The following is a 20,638-nucleotide window of genomic DNA, read 5'->3' on the forward strand; positions in this document are numbered from 1 at the left end:
TTCTCCAGTCCCGCAGAACCTCTCCCATCTATAAAGATCTATTGAACAAATCTTTAAGAGGACCTGCCAGAACCTCTTGGAGCTCCCTCAATATCCTGGGATGGATCCCGTCCAGTCATATAGCTTTAACCACTTTCAATTTTTCAAGTTTTCATCCAAATGCCTGTTATTTGACACTTGCTCTTGTTCATGGCTTTTCAGCAAATTGTAGCTCTATCCTTCCCCCCTTTCTCTCCCCCCCTTCTACACATAAGTTCATGTAATCCTTTTTCTTCTTCTCTACCCACTATTTTAAGTTCTTGTAAACCGTGTCGAGCTCCATTCTCATGGAGATGATGCGGTATATAAACTTAAGGTTTAGATTAGATTAGATTAGATCATCAAGTTACATACAGCAGCCGTTTTAACATCTGCCAATTAAAGGGTTAAATCCACTGTTCACAAACACTTCTATTCAAGCTTTCAAAAATCCACAGATATGTTAAGTTAGTCCAAGTAAACAAGTATAGCCTGAAACTTGTTTAACCTGTATTTCTATGTATCCAGATTAACATAGACAGCAATCAGTTATTTACATAAAATGTTTAACTTTTTTGACAATTTTTCCCAGAAACTTGCTCAGTTTTCTCTAAATCAGAGACAACAATGATGGCATTAGGACCATGAGAAGGAATGAAGCATTGCATAAGCCTGTCTATAAAACGCCTGGGAGGGAGGAGCAAGGGAAGTATTAAATTCCACTTCTTGGAAATGTGCAGAGAAGCAACGTCCAAGAAAATTACAGGTTCAGTTGAAAGAAATAAAAAGCCAGAAAAAAGTTTCAGAAGCACCAAAAGAACTCTAGTAAGAATCCTCTCATAAAGTCAGGTGAGTAGCACAGTAAATGATACGTCTTGCTGTCTCTACCATTCTCTCCACCCCTTCATTCCTTCCTCTTTCTTCACTTAATTTCCTGATTTTTTTTTAAAGAGTACAGTACTGGCAGGAAACCTTTAGCTTTATGGTTTGCAGTGGCAATGGTTTTGCTTAGACGTAACATAGTAAATAACAGCAGATAAGACCTGTGTAGTACATCTAGTCTCAACAATCAAGTCAATATTGATCCAACAATTCAGTAGTACTATTACATTTTGCTTGCTAAGTTCCATTATAAGATGTCTTCCCCTCCTCCACTGAAATGCATAAACCTTTTGCCTGAGTAAAGTGTTTTTGCTGTATTTATATTTTACATTTACAGTACAAATGCACAGATGTGTGTTTTTATTTTTTTCTTGGTAGTTGTTAAGCTAGCACAGATTTATCTTTATCAAACGTAAAATACACAAATTTCCAACCTTCAGAACCTATAAACTAAGCATTTTTCCCATTTGCACAGAATGTGAAAAACTCTTTAGGAAGTCTGGCCCAGTGTCTATAGTAAGCTCTTGGTCCACCCCTACTTCTGTGTGTTCTTTGGCTTTGCTACAGAGGGGTTTTCTTCTTCCTTTGGAGTTTCTTGTCCAGCTATAGTTCTGCCAGTGGGGGGTGCTGTTCACTATCACATTTTTAATAGTGAGGGACAGGCAAGCTCTGCAAGACTCCAGGGAACCTGCCTGTCCCTAGAAAATCACAATATTGAAACACCACCCCTATTAACAGCAATGCAGTTAAAGAACTCCCACTCAGCTTAGAACAGTGATTCTCAACCAGTGTGTTGGGACACTCTAATGCAGGGGTGCCCAAATGGTCGATCGTGATCGACCAGTAGATCACAAAGGCAACGCGAGTCGATCATATTGCCTTTGCGATCTTGTTCTTCCTGCTTCCCTGAGCCAGGCCAGGTGCATAAAAACGCCGGACCAACAAGCCTTCACCTCCGACATCAATTCTGATGTCGGAGAGGAAGTTCTGGACCAGCCAATTGCTGCCTGGATGTCCTGGCACTTCTTCTCCGACATCAGAATTGGCGTTGGGGTAGGGGGAAGACTTGTGGGCCCAGTGCTTGTACGTACCAGGCCTGGCTTGGGGAGGTAGGGAGAAATTGGCGTACTGGCTTGGGGGGGGGGCAGGGAGAGAGAAAGCATCGGGGAAGTAGAGAAATCGGCGTGATGGCTTGGGGGGGGAGTGGGAAGAGAGAAAGAAAGACAGAAATAAAGAGTGGGCAGGGGGGAGAGAAAGAAAGACAGGCAGGCAGGCAGGGGGAGAGAGAAAGACAGAAATAAAGAGGGGGCAGGGGGGAGAGAGAAAGAAAGAGAGACAGAAAGAAAAGGGGAGGGGGAAGAAAGAAAGAAATATTGGATTTACAGAAGAAGGAAGTGCAGCCAGAGATTCATGAAATCACCAGACAAAAAGATAGGAAAAATGATTTTATTTTCAATTTAGTGATCAAAATGTGCTGTTTTGAGAATTTATATCTGTTGTCTATATTTTGCACTATGGCCCCCTTTTATTAGACTGCGATAGTGGTTTTTAGCGCAGGGAGCCCTTGAGCATCGGGAACTGCGAGGGGCATTCAGCGCAGCTCCCTGCACTAAAAACCGCTATCGCGATTTAGTAAAAGGGGAGGGGGTATATTTGTCTATTTTTGTATAGTTGTTACTGAGGTGACATTGCATATTTTAAAGTCATCTGCCTTGACTTCTGCAAGAAAGCACCTTACCTTTGGCTTGGAAAAAAGCAATCATTCATCCAATCATAAAGGACCAGAAAATTAGCCCTGAAGAAAAACCAAACTATAGGCCAATTGCCAATATTCCCTTCCTAGCAAAACTTACAGAAACGATTGTATTTAACCAAATATCAGAATTTGTAGAGAAAACAAATATTTTACACCCAAATCAAACGGGTTTTAGACAACATCATTCAACAGAACATTCCCTAATTGGCATGACAACTTCTATACTTTATCATCTAGATCATCATACATCTGTTCTCTTAATCTCCATCGATCTTTCATCTGCTTTTGACACTATCGATCATAATCTTTTACTACATAGGCTTCATGCTATTGGTATCATAGATCAGGTTCTCCTTTGGTTTATATCTTACTTTGACAACCGTTCTTCTACTGTTTTCTTTAACAATTCGTCGTCTGACAGTTTTTCTGCACCCTATGGTATTCCGCAGGGATCTATTCTTTCTCCTCTTCTTTTCAATATCTTTCTTGCCCCTTTCTTGACACTCTGTCAATCTATTGGTTTTTCCGTATTCGCTTACGCAGACGACATTCAATTATTACACCCTCTTGATCCCAATAATTCCTGTGAAATTTCAGCCATAAACGGAAAACTTGAGCAAATTCACCAATGGCTTGATACAAATAGATTAGCCCTTAACTTTGAAAAAACAAACATTATGCTCTTTCCTTGGAAAGACAGTCTTAAACTTTCTCCCCAATTACTATTAAGGGCATTTCCTTGAATTTAGTTCATAAAATCAGGATCTTGGGAATAATTTTTGACGACAAATTATCTTATCACGATCACATTAGTCATGTAGTCAAAACCACTTTTTATAGATTACGTCAGATTCGTTCTATATCTAAATTCTTATGTTCAAAATCTCTAAATATTCTAGTTCACTCACTAGTCATTTCTAAAATTGACTACTGTAATGCTCTGTTTAAAGGACTTTCTCAAAAGGAAATTAGACGTCTGCAAATTATTCAGAATGCCTCAATTAAACTCATTACGAAAGCCAAAAAATTTGATCAAGTTTCAAGTTTTATTTATATTTGATTAATCGCTTAATTAAAATTGTTTCTAAGCGAATTACAATATATAAAAGTAACATATAACTAAACATAATATTAAAATAGGAGATAACATATAAGATGTTATAAAACTAGCAATTTATACAATAAATACAATTAAAAAAAAAAAAAGGGAGAATTTACATAACAAGTATATAATGAGCTAATAAATTTATACAATAATGAAAATGATGTCAACATAAAAGATTCAAGAAAAAAGCATGGAAAAGAAGAAGAAAGAGAACGAGAGAGAGCTCAGAAGTAATTTATAAGTTATAAGTTAAAGGCATCCTTGAATAAAAAGCATTTTAAATTATTTTTAAAATCACTTAAGTTATTTACATTTGATCACATCTCTCCCTTACTTGAGAAAGCTCATTGGCTTCCTGTCACTCACCGCATTATGTATAAACTATGCCTTCTCACTTTTAAATCTCTGGCATCTAAAACCCCAGCCTTTATTTATAGGGTTTTAATTCCATACACATCGCCTAGACTTCTGAGGTCAAGTGACCAAAATTTGTTGGTCATTCCCTCTCTTAAAGTAATTAACACAAGGCGGCAGACTATTTTTTCTGTCACGGCTCCTCAATCCTGGAATTCTCTTCCAATTCACCTAAGAGATGAAAAGAATCTTGGAATATTTAAGAGTAAATTAAAGTCTTCTTTTTCAAGATGCATTCAATGATTAATTGAACTGCTTTTGACTCTGAAAATTATTATTTTTTTTTTTTTACTACTTCTATCATCTTTTATTTCCCATCCTATTGTTTTTATCTTGATTGTTCTACTTTTATATTTAAATTGTATTTCATCCCGAGTTTTCCTCTTGTTTCTTTTTTTATCAATGTATGTCTATCTTAATTTATTATGTATTAGTAGCTACGAAACTTGTTGTTTATATTTGTAATTTTAATCATTATTATGTATCAGTGGCTATAATACATTTCTTTTAAGTTTGTCTCCCCTTATTTTGTACTTTTGTAATTTTATTATTTTGTACATTGCTTAGAATTCGCGATTAATAATGTTATAATAAACTTGAAACTTAAACTTGAATACAAATGATAATTAACATTTTCTCTATGTACAGTGTGCTTTGTGTTTTTAAAATTTTTATTGTTGGTAGATCATTTTGACTTGGTCATTTTAAAAGTAGCTCGCAAGCCAAAAAAGTGTGGACACCCTTGCTCTAATGTGTCACCAAAAGCTGGGAGGTGTGTCACTAAAAATCTGACAGACAGCACCCCAGTGCTTAAATGCTTATGGCGGGTAGAACCAAGAAGTCAAATACTTAATATCCATAATTAGTCACTAATCCTATTAGCCCCAACTGGATAGTTGCAGACCTGTAGCACATCCCTCTCCTCCACTTCAAGTCACCACCATTGCATCTTTATACATCATTGCCACCTGTATGCATCATGCCAACTGTATGCATCATACATCTGTATGCATCATGCCACATGAGCACAAAAAGTAAAGGAAAACTCTTTATTAACCAAAAAAATCTCGAGTCCTGTTACTTCAAGGAACAATCTCTGTTCAATAGAAACATGATGGCAGATAAAGGCTAAATGGCCCATCCTGTCTGCCTATCCGTAGTAACCATTATTTCTTCCTCTCTCTAAGACACTGTTCTTCAACCGCCGGTCCGCAGAAAATTCTTGCTGGTCCGCAGAGGGCCAGCAAGATCGACCCGTTAAATTTCTTGTCGGGCATCTCTTCCCCTTTTCCTTCCTGGGCTGGCGTTAGGATTGGCTGCGGTACCGCTACAACAGACAGAAAAAAGAAACACAGAAGCCGCAGGACTTTTCCTCTTGCCTGCATCGCTATAGGCTCTGCTGATCTTGATCCCGCCGCCCTCTGAAGTGACTTCCTGTGTTTGAGGGGCAGGATTGAGACTGGCAAAGCTTATAGCGAATAGCAATGCAGGCAAGAGGAAAGGTCCCGCGGCTTCTGTCTTCGTTCTAGCCATCTGATTTAGCGAGACCACAATTAAAGGCAGGGCTGATAGCAATCGAGTTCGGCAGAGACATCCCTAAGCCCCATGGAATGGGTGGCTCCCCCGCCACTGCAGTTCAGCGCTTGTCTGAGGCAAGTCCCAGTGAGCAGGGGAGGCAGACAGCAGCATTATTGGGCTTAACTCTGAATGAAGAACAAGCCTTTCAAGTGGCTTCCAGAGTTCTGGGCAAGGGAACTGTAAGTAAACTGATGTGAGTTAAGAACCAGGCTGCTTCCAATTTAGTGTCAGTTATGGTGAGACCAGCCATTGTGACACTGGAGTCACTCTGGGGCCAGCAGCCAAGGGAGGGAATAAGAAATGCAGGATTCCCATGTGTTGTGGGAAGGGGATGGTAGACCCGGGGGGGGGGGGGCTGGGTGGGATTGGCGTGACAGAAGGGAGATGGTGGATCCCCTTGGGGAGGATAGTTATTGGAACTAGGTGGGAGTTGGAAGAATAGGAACACAAAGACAGATGCTGGACCTTGCAGGGGGCAGAGAGACATGGAAAATACTGAACAGGAGGGTGGAGTATGAAGACAGAAGTAAGATGTTGGACATGGGTAGAAGGAGTAGGGAGACAGAGAGGATATGCTGGACATGGTGAAGGGGGAATAGGGAGACAAGGAGAAGATGCTGAATAAGGAATGGAGGGAGTAGGGTGATGGAAGGTATCTGCTGGATTAAGATGGGGAAAAGAGGGGAGGTACTGGAATGCATTCAATATAAAATCATAACTGAGGCTTGTGCGGATGGGATCAGATGGTTTGCGGGGACCGAGCTTGCAGAGACGGGGCGGAAATGTGTTTTTTAAATTTCAGTCTTAGTAGTTTGCCGGTCCACAAAATAATTCTTTTATTTCTGCCGGTCCACGGGTGTAAAAAGGTTGAAAAACACTGCTGTAAGAGATCCCACCTGCCTACCCCACGCTTTCTTTAATTCAGACACAGTCTTTGTCTCTGCCACCCTTTCTGTAAAAACTTAACTTCATTCTATGCCCTCTCATTTCAGACCTTCCTCTCAAATGAAAGAGACTCGACTCATGTGCATTTATGCCACGTAGGTATTTAAACGTCTTTGTCATATCTCCCCGGAAATATCCAGCAGGGGGAGTGGTAGTGTCCTATAGACTACCTCCTGAGACAAAAATACAGCATTCACGTTCTCGGCCTGCCTCATGTCACACCTCAAAACTGAAGACTTGAAGCTGAAGGAACAACCTCATGATGCATGCATTTAATTTCTTGTGAACCATCCACTAAAGGGAGAGTGGTCCATGATTAGGAGAAAGTGTTGACCCAGAAAATGATACTGGAAAGTTTCCAAGGACCATTTGACAGCTAGGGCTTCCTTCTCAATCACATATAGTTCCTCTTCCTAGGGAACAGCTTGCGGCTAATGTCGGCCACAGGGTGTTCCTCTTCATTCACCTTCTGGTTCAGGATGGCCCCGAATCTAACCTTTGAGGGGTCTGTATTAGTGCTGCCCGAGTTACGATTTGAATTGATTAACCGATTCACTTCAGATGAATCGATTTGAATCGAATTGTTTTTGAAGAAAATTGGACTTACCGATTTGTCGGCCCCCTTGCTAGAGACCTGTTCGGGCTTTCCCTCTACCACTGGAGTCCTTGCATTTTGCAAAACCGGAAGTTACATCGAAGCAAGGACTCCGGTGGCAGAGGGAAAGCCCAAAAGGATTTAACAGAGAGAGGAAAAGTCTTTTTTTTGTTTGTTTATTTTGTTTACACCACAGCACCAGTGTGGGTAGGAGAGGGCAAAGGGGGTGAAGAGGCTATACACTTTATAGCACTTTTTGCACTGTATTTATCCTTCTTCATTCAACTTGTGGAGTATTCCTCAAGCCATAAGAAGGCTCACACCTGCTTCTTGGTCTGGGGTACTGGCACCCAAGTAATGGCTTCCATCTTCCACATCTAGGGTTTCACTTGGCCGTTCTGAACTGAGTACCCCAGGTACCGAACCTCCTGTCTTCCCAGGAAACATTTTTTTTTAATTGGCTGGCAACCAGCAGCCCGTAAACTGTCCAGAACTATTTCCACTTGGACAAGATGGGTCTTCCAGTCCTTACTATAGATGACAATGTGCTCTTAGTAGATGGCTGCATAGTCCCCAAGTGGCTTGAGAAGGTGATCAACCAAGCTTTGAAAAATACCAGGAGCTTCATGAAGGCCAAAAAGCAGCACCGTAAACTGGTACTAGTCTTGGGATATGGTAAAAGCTGTCTTCTCTTTGGCAGCTAGCATAAGGAGTAAGCGCAAAATGATCCTTGTCCAACTCTTACCGGTTAGAAAGTGTCCGTTGTTGGATCTGGCTGTACTCCCCCAGGTGAATTTTGCACTTTATCGTCTTAAAGATAAGTGACTTTCATTTATTGATAACAGCTGATTTAAATTGTTCTGTCTAATTTTTGCTTGCCCTGACATAGGGATGGTCAGGTGGGCTTATGGTGCTATGATCTTATGAGTATACCGTTGTTGGCTGGATTGGTGTACAGTGTGCTGAGGACATTATATATATATTTAAGTATTACTTATAGTGATACATATAAAAAAATCTTTTTAAGCATTGGGGAGATTTTTCTATTGTTTGATTTACAAGTAGTAGTTGAAAAATCTTAAATTATTAAAAAAAAATTTATTTCTTTTTTGGTTTGTGAGGACTGCAAAACTAACACCTGCTCTATCTCTTCCCCTCCAGGGTTCCCTTGGCCACTCTATACACCAAATCCCTCTTAATTATAAAGTCCAGGGATACTATCTTAGAGGGCTCTTGATTGCCCACAGGATTCCCATCCACCATCACAACTTGAGCTCAAACTGTCCTAAGAAACTCATCTTTGGCCTGGACTCTCTTAAAATCCTCTGGGGACTCACCCCTACTCTATTCAGGTAGGCTATCCAATTGGTCTGTGGTATCCTGTCCTTCTCCCGAATCTGGATCCTTATTTACCGCAGCCCCCAAGTTCAAGGGACAGTGCAACATTTCCCCCACCTCTTTTGGCAGGTTTTAGACACCTTGGAATCCTCTACATAGAGGTCAGGGTCCTCCAAAGGAAAGATCTTAGTGAAAGACCCTTCCTCCTGTCCATGAGAGCTAGCAGTTATGAGAGCCCATAGAGCTCCAAACTCCAGGAAATCCCAGCCCAAGACAATGGGATAGGGAAGCCATGGCAAGACCACTGCTTCCAGCTGGGCCTGCTCGACTGGAGTCTTGAGGGACACCTGGGCAGTAGGATACTGTCTGTGATCTTCATGCACACATGAAAGAACTACGCTCAATTCATAATTTTCTTGCAGTCAGGTTACAGTCTTTCTTTGTATGAGAGTCTTGAAGCTGCCAGAGTCTATTAGTTCTTGGTATTAGTTCCACTTTCATCAAACTGTTCCTGCCTCCAGATTGAGAGGCCTCCACAATATTACAGTCATGTGATTCTACCACATTCACATCCATAGCATTCTCGCTTATTTCCAGGCAGTCTCTTGTCAGATGTCCCTTGGTGCCGCACTTAAAACAGATGAAAGAATTTGGGTCTTGTCTCCGATCCCAGAAGGGCTGGGGTATCCTAGGTGGAGCAGTCCTTCATTGCTCTGACCTTCTCTTCTGGCCTTTTGGACTTGCTGCTCATCTTATTTCCCTGGGTTGCTCGGCCCTTGCCATTTCTTCTTGCTTCCAGGGACTTCCCCCTACCTGGCCTTTTCACTCTCCCTGATTCAGGAACTGGTTGGGCTTGGTGAAACACTTCCACCAGTTCCAAGGCTGTTTTAAGTGTTAGCTTGTGATGTTGCCTATCTACTGTCTCATAGAATTTATTTATTTATTCATATATTTAGCCCTTCCTCCCAAAGGAGCCCAGAACGGGTTACAAGAGTACATTCATAGTATAAGCAGGACAAACTTTAATGGGAAATACAGACTTGGTGAACATAGGGCGTTTAAATTTCAGCATTTACAGCATAGATATAACAAACAGAGTTGAAAATATAGACTTAGTAGACATAGGGTGGCTTAAATTGTAGCATTTTCAGTATAGACCAGGGATCTCAAAGTCCCTTCTTGAGGGCCGCAATCCAGTCGGGTTTTTAGGATTTCCCCAATGAATATGCATTGAAAGCAGTGCAGGCACATAGATCTCATGCATATTCATTGGGGAAATCCTGAAAACCCGACTGGATTGTGGCCCTCAAGGAGGGACTTTGAGACCCCCTGGTATAGACATAGCATAACATAGAGGTAAAAGCTTTTGCTTTTTTTTTTTTTTAATTCTTTATTGATTTTTAATCAAAAACAGTGTCATACAAATGAAAGAACAGTAGGTATTACACACATTACACTAATATCTGTACAGGTAACATAAATATCATTCAATAATTTCATTTTCTTGCATATAATAAAAGCACAATATAACCTAATATATAATACAAATGAAAAATAAAGTTACCCAAATATCACTATCAATATTTATTCCCCTCCATCCAACCCCCCCCCCCCCTGGATGTGTAAAGATAAATAAACCAAAGGAAAGATATGATGAAAATACATTATTATGTTTTTACAAATTTAGTCAATGGGCTCCAAATTTTATTAAATACCTCACTAAAACCCCTACACTCTGCGTAAATTCGTTCGTATCTATATATGTACATTGAAGTATGGCAATTTTTGATCTGGTGGGTATCACAGATAAGTTTTACTGGGAATGAATTTGGCTTTTAGAATATAGTACAATTTGATTTTGTTTGGAGTGATTTGTAAGTTTGGTAGTAACTCAAGTTATACTTGTGGTGGCATACGAGTTTTAGTGAGAGTCCATTTGGTGTATTAGGCGGTGCCTTTGAGATCCATTAGTCCATCCAGGAACTATTCCAGGAGAACCATACTTGGGTCATTCCATGTCAAGTGGACCAGGAGCCCACACTCGACCCCCTTGAAATCCATCCAAATTTTACAGGGGTATTGTCTAGGCAGGGTTTCAAATGAAACTCTGCAAATTTTTTTGGATCTATCTCAATTTGGTCAGGAGCTAGGGGTGGTTGAACAAAAGCAATTGATCCACTCCCATGCCTCGTGTGACCTAAAATGCCAACTTTGCTTAAGCAATGCGGCAGAAGGAAACTACCTAGGAGTCTGAAATTTTGCAGTTTGGTACAACACCTTGGGGCACGTTTCTGTGCCAAGTTTGAAATCTTTTGTGATTGTGCTTCCATTTCTACAGGTCAGCAAAGTAGGCAAAAAAATTCACGAACAAAAATTTTTGGCAAAGTTTGGCTTCATACTGCTGCTGATAGGTAAGTCAGCTGTAGGTACAACTTTACCAGCAGTCATGTACCATGAGATACTTCCAAGATTTGCAATACGAGTCTTTACAGTGAAGTGAAGCTGAATATATGACCATTCAAAAAATATGGCTTTATGCATTTATGCAAATTTTCAGATTCAAATATCTCTAATGTATATTTTTAATATCATTTGGAAGAGCATGTTTTTTGCTACAGAAGCTATCCTGTTTCATCTTGGACCCAACCTTTCTTTGGTGAGAATTAAAGCTTCAAAGATAAGCATTAGTTGTATATGTTCACAAATGTTTAATATTGAAAAGAGGCAACACAAACCATGTTGTATGCAAAAAGAACGAGGTACATGAAGTTTCACAGTTAAGTTCAGATTGTTACTATTTTATGATCTGCTTCCCTGTATCCATGCATTTTCATATACCCACTGCCACTGAATGTGAAGATCATGACAAGTGTATTATACACTGAGACCACATATTTATCAGTTATTGATCCATTGTCTGAAAGACATTCTCAATAGTCAGATAATACCATATACATTTCTAAGCATTATTAAAGACAAAAAAGAAAAGTACAAAAACCACTTATTTAAAGTGCGCATACATACTAACAAAGATCAGGAAATCGCATAAATTCAACTTTTAACTCAATTTCTTGTACATGGTTTTGAAAGTCTGGTCAATGTTTGCCAAAATAGCTTGTGGATAAGTGTACTGTCTGCCTGATGAAATGGTCATAGGTGCATTAAGGCCTGCAATGATATGCTGTTCAGGGATCCAGCATATGTCTCTGCGGGGAGGCCAATGAAATGACCGTACAGGACCTTGTGGATGCAAAAAATTAACCAGGATATCGCATTCTTTCATTGAAATTTCACATACATGACCAATCCACCAAGAATTGTCATATATGCAAGCTAAGTATTGTCCAAGTTGAAAGCTGGACTAAGACATTGGCAATGAATGAGCTGTGTCTATGGCTTAAATTGATGATTTTCTCTTGTTCCAGCCACTATGTGGCCCATACTAAACCTTTGCTCCTGAGCAGGTCTTATTGCTTCAATATCTTCCTTAGCAATGAAGAAAAATTTGATTCCCGAGAAAGATTTATCGCAGAATTCAAAAAGATCCCTTGGTGTCAAAATTTGGTTATTGAGAGGGCATTGTAAGCTGGCATGGACAGCTAAATGCTTGACCGTTCCCCCATTCCCATCACATGGAGATTTGCTATGGCTGGTGCCAAAGAAGTTCCACTTAGCAGTAATTTGAAAGCCAGTATCATGGATGCAGAGGATAATGAAATTCTTGAAGTTTTTATATTGTGTAGCAGAACCATCACTAAAGTAGTGAATATGGCTTAAGACTGGCAAGATTTCCTTCAGATGCAGAATAAGCTTCCTCAAAAATGCATGAACAGCAGTGGTATCATGACTCAAGGTAGACAAAGCCATGGGACCTGACAATCTACACCCCAGGATACTCAGAGAGCTGAGTGAAGTTCTGGCTGAACCACTCTCCGTGCTCTTCAATCTTTCCATGCGCACGGGAAAAGTACCCCTAGACTGGAAAACAGCTAACGTAATTCCACTCCACAAAAAGGGCTGCAGAACAGAGACAGAAAATTACAGACCGGTGAGTCTTACATCCATAGTGTGCAAACTCATGGAAACACTGATCAAGCAGAAACTTGACAAAATTCTAGACAAAAAAAATTTACGTGATCCACACCAACACGGATTTACCAGGTCCTGCCAATCTAATCTGATTGACTTCTTTGACTGGGTGACCAGTCATCTGGATGCCGGGGAGTCCCTGGACGTGATATATTTGGACTTCAGCAAAGCTTTTGATAGCGTCCCACACCGCAGGCTGTTGAACAAACTAAAATCGATGGGATTAGGGGATGCATTCACTACATGGGTAAGGGATTGGCTAGATGGTAGGCTTCAAAGGGTGATGGTAAACGGTACCCCCTCCAAAACGTCAGCAGTGACAAGTGGAGTACCTCAGGGCTCCGTCTTAGGGCCGATTCTATTCAATTTATTCATAGGAGATTTGACCCAAGGGCTTAGAGGAAAAGTATCACTGTTTGCCGACGACGCCAAACTATGCAACATAGTAGGCAAAAGCAGTGTGCATGACTTTATGACGCAGGACCTACGGCAGCTGGAACAGTGGTCATCAACTTGGCAGCTAGGCTTCAATGCTAAAAAATGTAAAGTAATGCACCTAGGCAAAAAAAATCCATACAAAACTTACACACTAAATGGTGAAACCTTGTCCAGGACCATGGTGGAACGTGATTTAGGAGTGATCATTAGCGATGATATGAAGGCTGCCAATCATGTGGAGAAGGCTTCGTCCAAGGCAAGACAAATGATAGGGGTTTTGTCAGCAGAAAACCTGAAGTCATAATGCCACTGTACAGATCCATGGTGAGACCTCATCTCGAGTATTGTGTTCAATTCTGGAGACTACACTACCGGAAAGATGTGTTGAGAATTGAGTCGGTTCAGCGAATGGCTACCAGGATGGTCTTGGGGCTCAGGGATCTCACGTATGAAGAAAGGCTAAAAAAACTGAGGATGTACTCACTGAAGGAGCGAAGAGAGAGGGGGGACATGATTGAGACCTTTAAGTATATCACGGGGCGTATAGAGGTGAAAGATGATATCTTCAGTCTTACAGGGCCCTCGGTAACCAGAGGACACTCGCTGAAAATCAGGGGAGGGAAATTTCAAGGTGATGCTAGGAAGTACTTCTTCACCGAAAGGGTGGTCAATCATTGGAACGAGCTGCCTCAGCAGGTGATTGAGGCCAACAGCGTGTCAGATTTTAAGAGAAAATGGGATATTCAAGTGGGATCTATAGGGGAGTAAAAGTCAGGGAGTGGGTCATTGGTATGGGCAGACTCGATGGGCTATGGCCCTTTTCTGCCGTCAATTTCTATGTTTCTATGACGCATATGCATAGGCTTTGGATATCAGGATTGCAGAAGTAGACAACGAAGGGGTGTAATGTTGCTTGGCTATTTTCCCAGTGAAACCCCTGTACTGCATCCTGAACGATGAAGGAATAATTTTCAGCGAAGTCCATCAAAACAATAGCATGCCCCTCCTTTATATTTGCTTTCAGTTCCTTCAGATAAGCACTTTGGTACTTGGAAATAAAATGGTGGCTGGTCAAATTAGAAATTTTTCCAATTAATTTGGAAGTGAAGTCCTCTATGGATAACTGTCGAGTTTCCAGTGCATCCCGATCAGTGTGAATCTACTGCTTAAATTCAATGATATCATCTGGATCATGTTAACCAAAGAACGCAGTAAAATAATCCTCCAGAGGGATCTGCCCAGGATATATTTCACACCCACTGCAACATGCAGTTTTTTGAGTTCATATCACCGACAGTTTTATTCAGAAGCACCTTGTAGCCATCTGGAACTGCAATTGCTGAAAGCATAAGTTTCAAATTCTGGTGGATTGTGCAGACACAGACTGAATGAGTCCCTGATGAACTAACTGTGACACACTACTTTGGCCGAAGCTCACAGAACTTTGAGAACCCAATTTCAGGCCCATTCTAACTGCAATAGGTGGTGTACAGTTCCTTCAGATTGCATAATAGCAATCTTTTCTGCTTTTGCACTTTTTCACCACTGATCCGAACAGACATAATTTTTTTTGCCTGGGCATATTCTAGAGATTTCATCGTCTTCATAAAAATCCAGGACTTTCTGTGTAATCCGCTGAGCAAGCACTTTTCCTCTTTGTTGTTGGGACAGCAAGAAAGCTACTCTGCTGTTTCAGCTTCCTGGCCTTTTTAACCATTCTTGTTGAAACTCCAAATTCCAAAGCAGTTTTTTCAATAGTCCAGCTGTGGGGAGCAAGAGTGAGAATTTGTATTTTCTCCCTATTTCTAGATAGTTCCAACTTCTGCTTCAGTTCAGTCAATAGAAGGTCATAGTCAGAACACCTTTTACATTGGCCACTTTCTAGTTCTGCTTTGATATTAGCTGGAGTTAAGTCACCAATAATTGCAATTGGGTCTGCAATTGCATTATGGGCTTCAGAGAGTTTGTGTTTAGCATAACTTAAGGAATTTTGCTTGCTAATCCATTGAATCTTTAGAGGAGAGATTCCTAGTGGTAAAAAGCTGGCATTGAGGTTTTCAGATGCATTGGTAGGGTCATCACTGTCAGAATCAGACTTAGGGCTACTTAGATCTTGCAGTTTGACATGCAAGTCTTGCCTGCATCTTGGGCAAAGCTTTTGGCTTGGTTTAAACTCATGCTTTGTGATAGCTTTTAAATGATCAGCTGCAGGAAGATCAATTGGCCGTAGACCTTTGATATTGCTGTGATTCTGTTTTCTGAACAGATTACAGCAGTTTTTCTGTAAAAATTCAAACTTTGTCAGAATCAAGGCTTCATGATGATTACAGATATTAGATTCCACGGACAAAGTAGAAAGTTCAGAGCGTCTTTTAATTAATTCTTGGTCAGGCAAAGAGAAATCAGAAATAAGCTTCAAGCAGCTTTCTCCAGAATAGAAGGTAGATAGTTTCTGGCATTCAGAATTATCATAGATTCCAATACTGCAGGGCTCTAGCTTATTATTAGTCTCCATAAGATAAGAGTCACCTAAAAATACAGAATAAAAGTAAGGTGAAAAATATCAGTGTGAGAACACAATGAAAATAGAGCAAAGCAAGTTGTACATGTCAGCAAGTGCAGAGTAAGTTTCCAAAAGCCACACAGAAATAGCCTAGTTGACTAGGGAAATAACCAGATGCTGCACAGAAAGAATAGACGGAAAGCAGCATGCCAACGGCAAGCTTTGTCAAATAATGAAGTCATATGGTGTTATAAGGTCATGATGAACCTTAAGGCCAGACTTGTTCATACAGCCACTGTGCAAGTCAGAACATGTTCAGAAAAGCTGCATGTATCAGACATACTACTACAGCTATGTGTACATTCTTGTGAATCACATGATTATGCTTTTGGACTTGCACACAGTAAGTAGTTTGTGCAAGCCAATGCTTGTTTTGACTGTCATCTTGCAAAAGTGAAACACTATAATATTGAATAAAGGCAAAAACCTCTGGAAATGTACATTCAATGTCACTAACCAGGTTACTATCTCACAATTTAAAAGTTGTGCTGTATGTTGAGAGGAAAGGTCTCAGAAATCCTGCTACATTCAGTGAATAAACATTGAAAAAACAATGCAGATTGGATTTTCATTCATCAACCAAAACCTCTCACTCATTAATTTAAATCATTTATCTTTTTTGTTTGTTCAATAAATAAATAAATATTGGAAAAAGTGCACTTATCTTAAATATTCTTGAAAAGTGCTCTCGTGCAATGTGCAAAATGCAGGGAAGTGTTCACCCGACGGGACCCGTTTCGCCAATCTTTAATGGCTTCCTCGGGAGTATATTATGGAAATAATAACAGCTATAATGTTATTCTCCTCTCTGCTGGTCCTGCCTACTTCCTGCTTCCACAAAGGCAGGACCCTGCAGAGAGGAAGGCCTGACACTGGCAGAGCAGCCCGAACCATGATGCTGACCCCGGGATCATCCCCTCATGGTTTGCACCCGGGCGGATCCCCCCTCCCCCTTGGTATGCAACTGATCTTCTAGACCAGTGGTTCCCAGCCCTGTCCTGGAGGACCACCAGGCCAATTGGGTTTTCAGGCTAGCCCTAATGAATATGCATGGAGCAGATCTGCTTGCTTGTCACTTCCATTCTATGCAAATCTCTCTCATGCATATTCATTAGGGCTAGCCTGAAAATTCGATTGGCCTGGTGGTCCTCCAGGACAGGGTTTGGAACCACTGTTCTAGACTATTTGAAATCATCTTAAAACAGCGTGTTATCTTAAGATCCAGTGAGGTGTTCCCTGTTCTAGCATTTAGAACTTAGATTAGTAAACATGGTACTGGGACCTTTCCATCACCCAATCTACAGGATGTAGCATCTGGGACAAACATCTATTTTAAACTTTAAGTAACAGTTTGCCAGTAATATTAAGCCAAGCAAATTATTCTATTTTATTGTAACCTTAAAGCATTTCTCTATCTTTCAGCTTAACATAAGAATAGCCATACTAGGTTAGACCAATGGTTTATCTAGCCCAGTATCCTTTTTTTCACAGTGACCAATTCAGGTCACAAGTACAGTACCTGGCTAAAACTCAAATACTAGCAACATTCCACGTTACTGATCCTAGAGCAAGTATTGGCTTCATCTTCTATTTATCTATATGGGTGTCTTTCTTCAGGTATTCCAGGCAAGGAGTGTCTCACATATATTGGATTATCCCAGGACAAGCAGGCATGATATTCTCACATGTGGGTGACGTCATCTACGGAGCCCCAGCGCGGACAGCTTTTCAAGCAAACTTGATTGAAGTTTCAAGTTTGCTACACTGCACCACGCATGTGCATGCCTTCTTGCCCACTAAAGGGTGCATCCCCACCTCGTGGTCCTCAGTTCAGTTTTTTCCGCGGAGCCAGAAGCCCTGTGGAAATTGTGCTCTTCGAATTTAGCCTTCTGACACCGTGGCTGTGCGTTATTTCACGGTCGCTGTGCTTGATTTGCTTTTCTTTCTTTCTTTTCTTTTAGTTTTCGTCGGGAAAAAAAAAAAAGTATTTTGGTTCGGCTCCAGGGGCTCCCGGTAGCCGCGGCCGCGGGACCTCGTTCGTTCCCGGCCGGGTTTTGTGTCCATGTCCCGTCCCTTGACGGGCTTTAAAAAGTGCACCCGGTGCGATCGGTTGCTCTCAATTACCGATCCTCACCGGTGGTGCTTGGTGTGTTTGGGTCCTGAGCATCCTACCGACTCCTGTGATAGGTGCTCAACTTTTCAGTCTAGAGCTCTCCGCCGACGCCGTGCCCGGATGGCGGAGCTCTTCTCTGCGGACCCCGCGGCGGGGAAGGCCTCGACGTCGGCCTCGGCTTCGGCCCCGGCCTCGACCTCGGCCTCCGGTTCCCCGACCTCGCCTCGACCCTCGACTTCCTCCAAGCCTGCTGCCTCGACCAAGCCTGCTTCGGGTAAGTCCTCTCTTCCTTCCTCGACTCCAGGGTCAGCGAAGAAGCCATCCTCGGGCTCCTCGACTGCGGGTGGGTCGTCCTCTGCCCCGCCCCGAGTTGCAAAGCCCAGTGCCCCGAGGGAATACTCGAGACCGAGGTCACCCTCCAGGGAGCACTCCTCGGCCCCAGACCTGCCTGCCATGATGGGGGTTCCGGTCTTCCAGGACTTGCCTCGGAGCTGTCCGGGGCCCTCGCGCACCTGCAGCAGGCTTTGGCCTCGACTGCTCTGGCCTCGACTGTCCCGGTGTTGGCGGCCTCGGTCTCGGTGCCTTCGGCTTCGGCCCCCGGGGGTCGGCCATCCTCGACCCCGACCTTGCCTTCGACCTCGACCTCGGTTGACCAGCCTGAAAGGAGTGTCAGGCCTCGGGACAAGGTGCGTCGGGTTCGGAGGATCTCTTCCACGTCCTCTTCCTTGAGGTCCTCCCGGGGCTCTTCGCCCTCGGGTCGGCCTCGGACGAGGCGTCGGCCGAGGAAACCTAAGCGTTCTCGCGCTTCCCCTCGGAGACGCGGTCGCTCCTCGCCGACCGGGGGTGAGACATTGCGTGTCTCGGAGCTCCGCCTCGACAATCCGAGGCTCTTCCGCACCCCTGGGGGAAGGGGTTTGAGAGACTCCTCGCCGAGGCGCAGGGGAAGGACCTCGGTTCCTCATACCCCGGGGACTTCCCCCAAGGGCTCCTCGGGGCATAGGCGGTCCCCGACCCCTTCGAGGTCCCTCGGCACGGCCTCCTGGGGATCGGGGTCTGGTAGGGAGCCTCAGTATTCCCGCGAGGCCTCCCCCTCTTTCTTGGCGGCTCGGACCTCGCGTACTCCTTCCCCGCCAGCGAGGCCCTCTTCCTTTTCAAAATTTGTGCAGGATATGGCGCGGGCCTTGGACCTGGACTTGCTTGCTGGGTCTCAGTATACGAAGGAGTTTTTGGAGGAACAAGACCTGCCCACTCCCCCGAGAGAAACTCCTCGTCTGCCTCTCAATAAGGTCCTCCACCAGAACTTCCTGAGAAATTTAGACTCCCCTCTTACAGTCACAGCGGTGCCTTCTAAGATGGAGTCCAAATACCGGACCATACCGTGGAAGGGCTTCGATAAGGCACAACTGTCTCACCAGTCGTTGTTGGTGGAGTCGGCGCTGAAAAAGTCGCAGCCCGCTAAGGTTTCGGCGGCGGTCCCGCCCGGACGGGAGGGGCGGACCCTGGACAAGTTTGGTCGTCGCCTCTATTCCAATTCATTGATGGCTACCAGGGTCCTTAATTATGCCTTTACATTCTCCTCTTATCTTCGAGGCATGGTCAAAGACTTGCCCCGTTATCAAGGGGTTATGCCGGATTCCCACAAGGAGAGTTTTGCCACGTTCATGTCCAACTTGTCTCAGCTGCGTCTATACCTGTTTCACGCTGTCTACGACGCATTTGAACTGGCCTCCAGGGTATCTGCCTTTGCCGTGGCGATGCGCCGGCTGGCTTGACTACGTACCCTGGACATGGACCCGAACTTGCAGGAACGTCTGGCCAATCTACCCTGTGTTGGCTCTGAATTATTTGATGAATCCCTGGAGGCGGCGACCAAACGTCTGTCGGAACAGAAGCGCTCTCTTGCCTCCTTGGTCCGTTCTAAACCTCGGGCCCCGCCGCAGAAGCCCTTTCGGCCTCCCCCGCGGCGATACCCCCAGAAGTCAACGCCGGCCTTCTCTAGGCCTCCGCCCCGCTGCCCACCGCAGCAGGGTAGGGGAGGCCAACAAAAACCTCAGGCGCAGGGGACGCCCAAGCCGGCGCCGTCCTTTTGACGGGATGTGCGGATGGGGGCGGGCCCCCTCCGTGCTCTCGCCGAACCCCCTTCCTATAGGGGGTCGACTCCGAGCCTTTTCTGCGGCCTGGACCGGGATCACATCAGATGCTTGGGTGCTCCGGATTATCTCCGAGGGCTACTCGCTCAATTTCTTGACCACACCGCCGGAACATCCGCCGGCTGCTTACCCATTCAGCCGAACCCGACTTCCCCTTCTTCTCGCGGAAGCGAGGGCCTTGTTGAGCCTTCGGGCGGTGGAACCGGTACCCCCTGACCAACGGGGGCGGGTGTTTTACTCCCGTTACTTTTTTGTCCCAAAGAAGACAGGGGACTTACGCCCCATTTTGGACCTCCGGAAGCTCAACAAGTTCCTAGTCCGGGAGAAGTTCCGTATGTTGTCGCTTCCGGTGTATCCTCTTTTGGAGGAAGGGGATTGGATGTGCTCCCTAGACTTAAAGGAAGCATATACTCATGTTCCGGTGCATCCCGCCCTCCGCAAATTCTTACGGTTTCAAGTGGGGGAGTTGCACCTTCAATACCGGGTCCTCCCCTTCGGACTGGCTTCGTCCCCTCGAGTCTTCACGAAGTGTATGGTGGTGGTCGCTGCAGCCCTGAGATCTCGGGGGCTACAGGTCTTTCCCTACCTGGACGATTGGCTGATCAAAGCGTCGACCAGGGAGGGGGTTATCTCAGCGACCCAACAGACTATCAT

At 43.7% G+C, this 20,638-nt stretch overlaps 1 protein-coding gene across 1 annotated transcript in view; it reads left to right on the top strand.

The window, feature by feature from the left end:
* Positions 1 to 727: 727 nt before the first annotated feature.
* The window catches only part of RFWD3 (ring finger and WD repeat domain 3), a 395,707-nt gene continuing 375,796 nt past the window's right edge, over positions 728 to 20,638 (top strand). The window contains exon 1 of the mRNA XM_033942519.1: positions 728 to 867. The gene's annotated coding sequence lies outside the window, so the exon portion shown is untranslated. The remainder of the gene's footprint in view (positions 868 to 20,638) is intronic.

Source organism: Geotrypetes seraphini, chromosome 4 (assembly GCF_902459505.1).
Source record: "Geotrypetes seraphini chromosome 4, aGeoSer1.1, whole genome shotgun sequence".
NCBI lineage: Eukaryota > Metazoa > Chordata > Amphibia > Gymnophiona > Dermophiidae > Geotrypetes > Geotrypetes seraphini.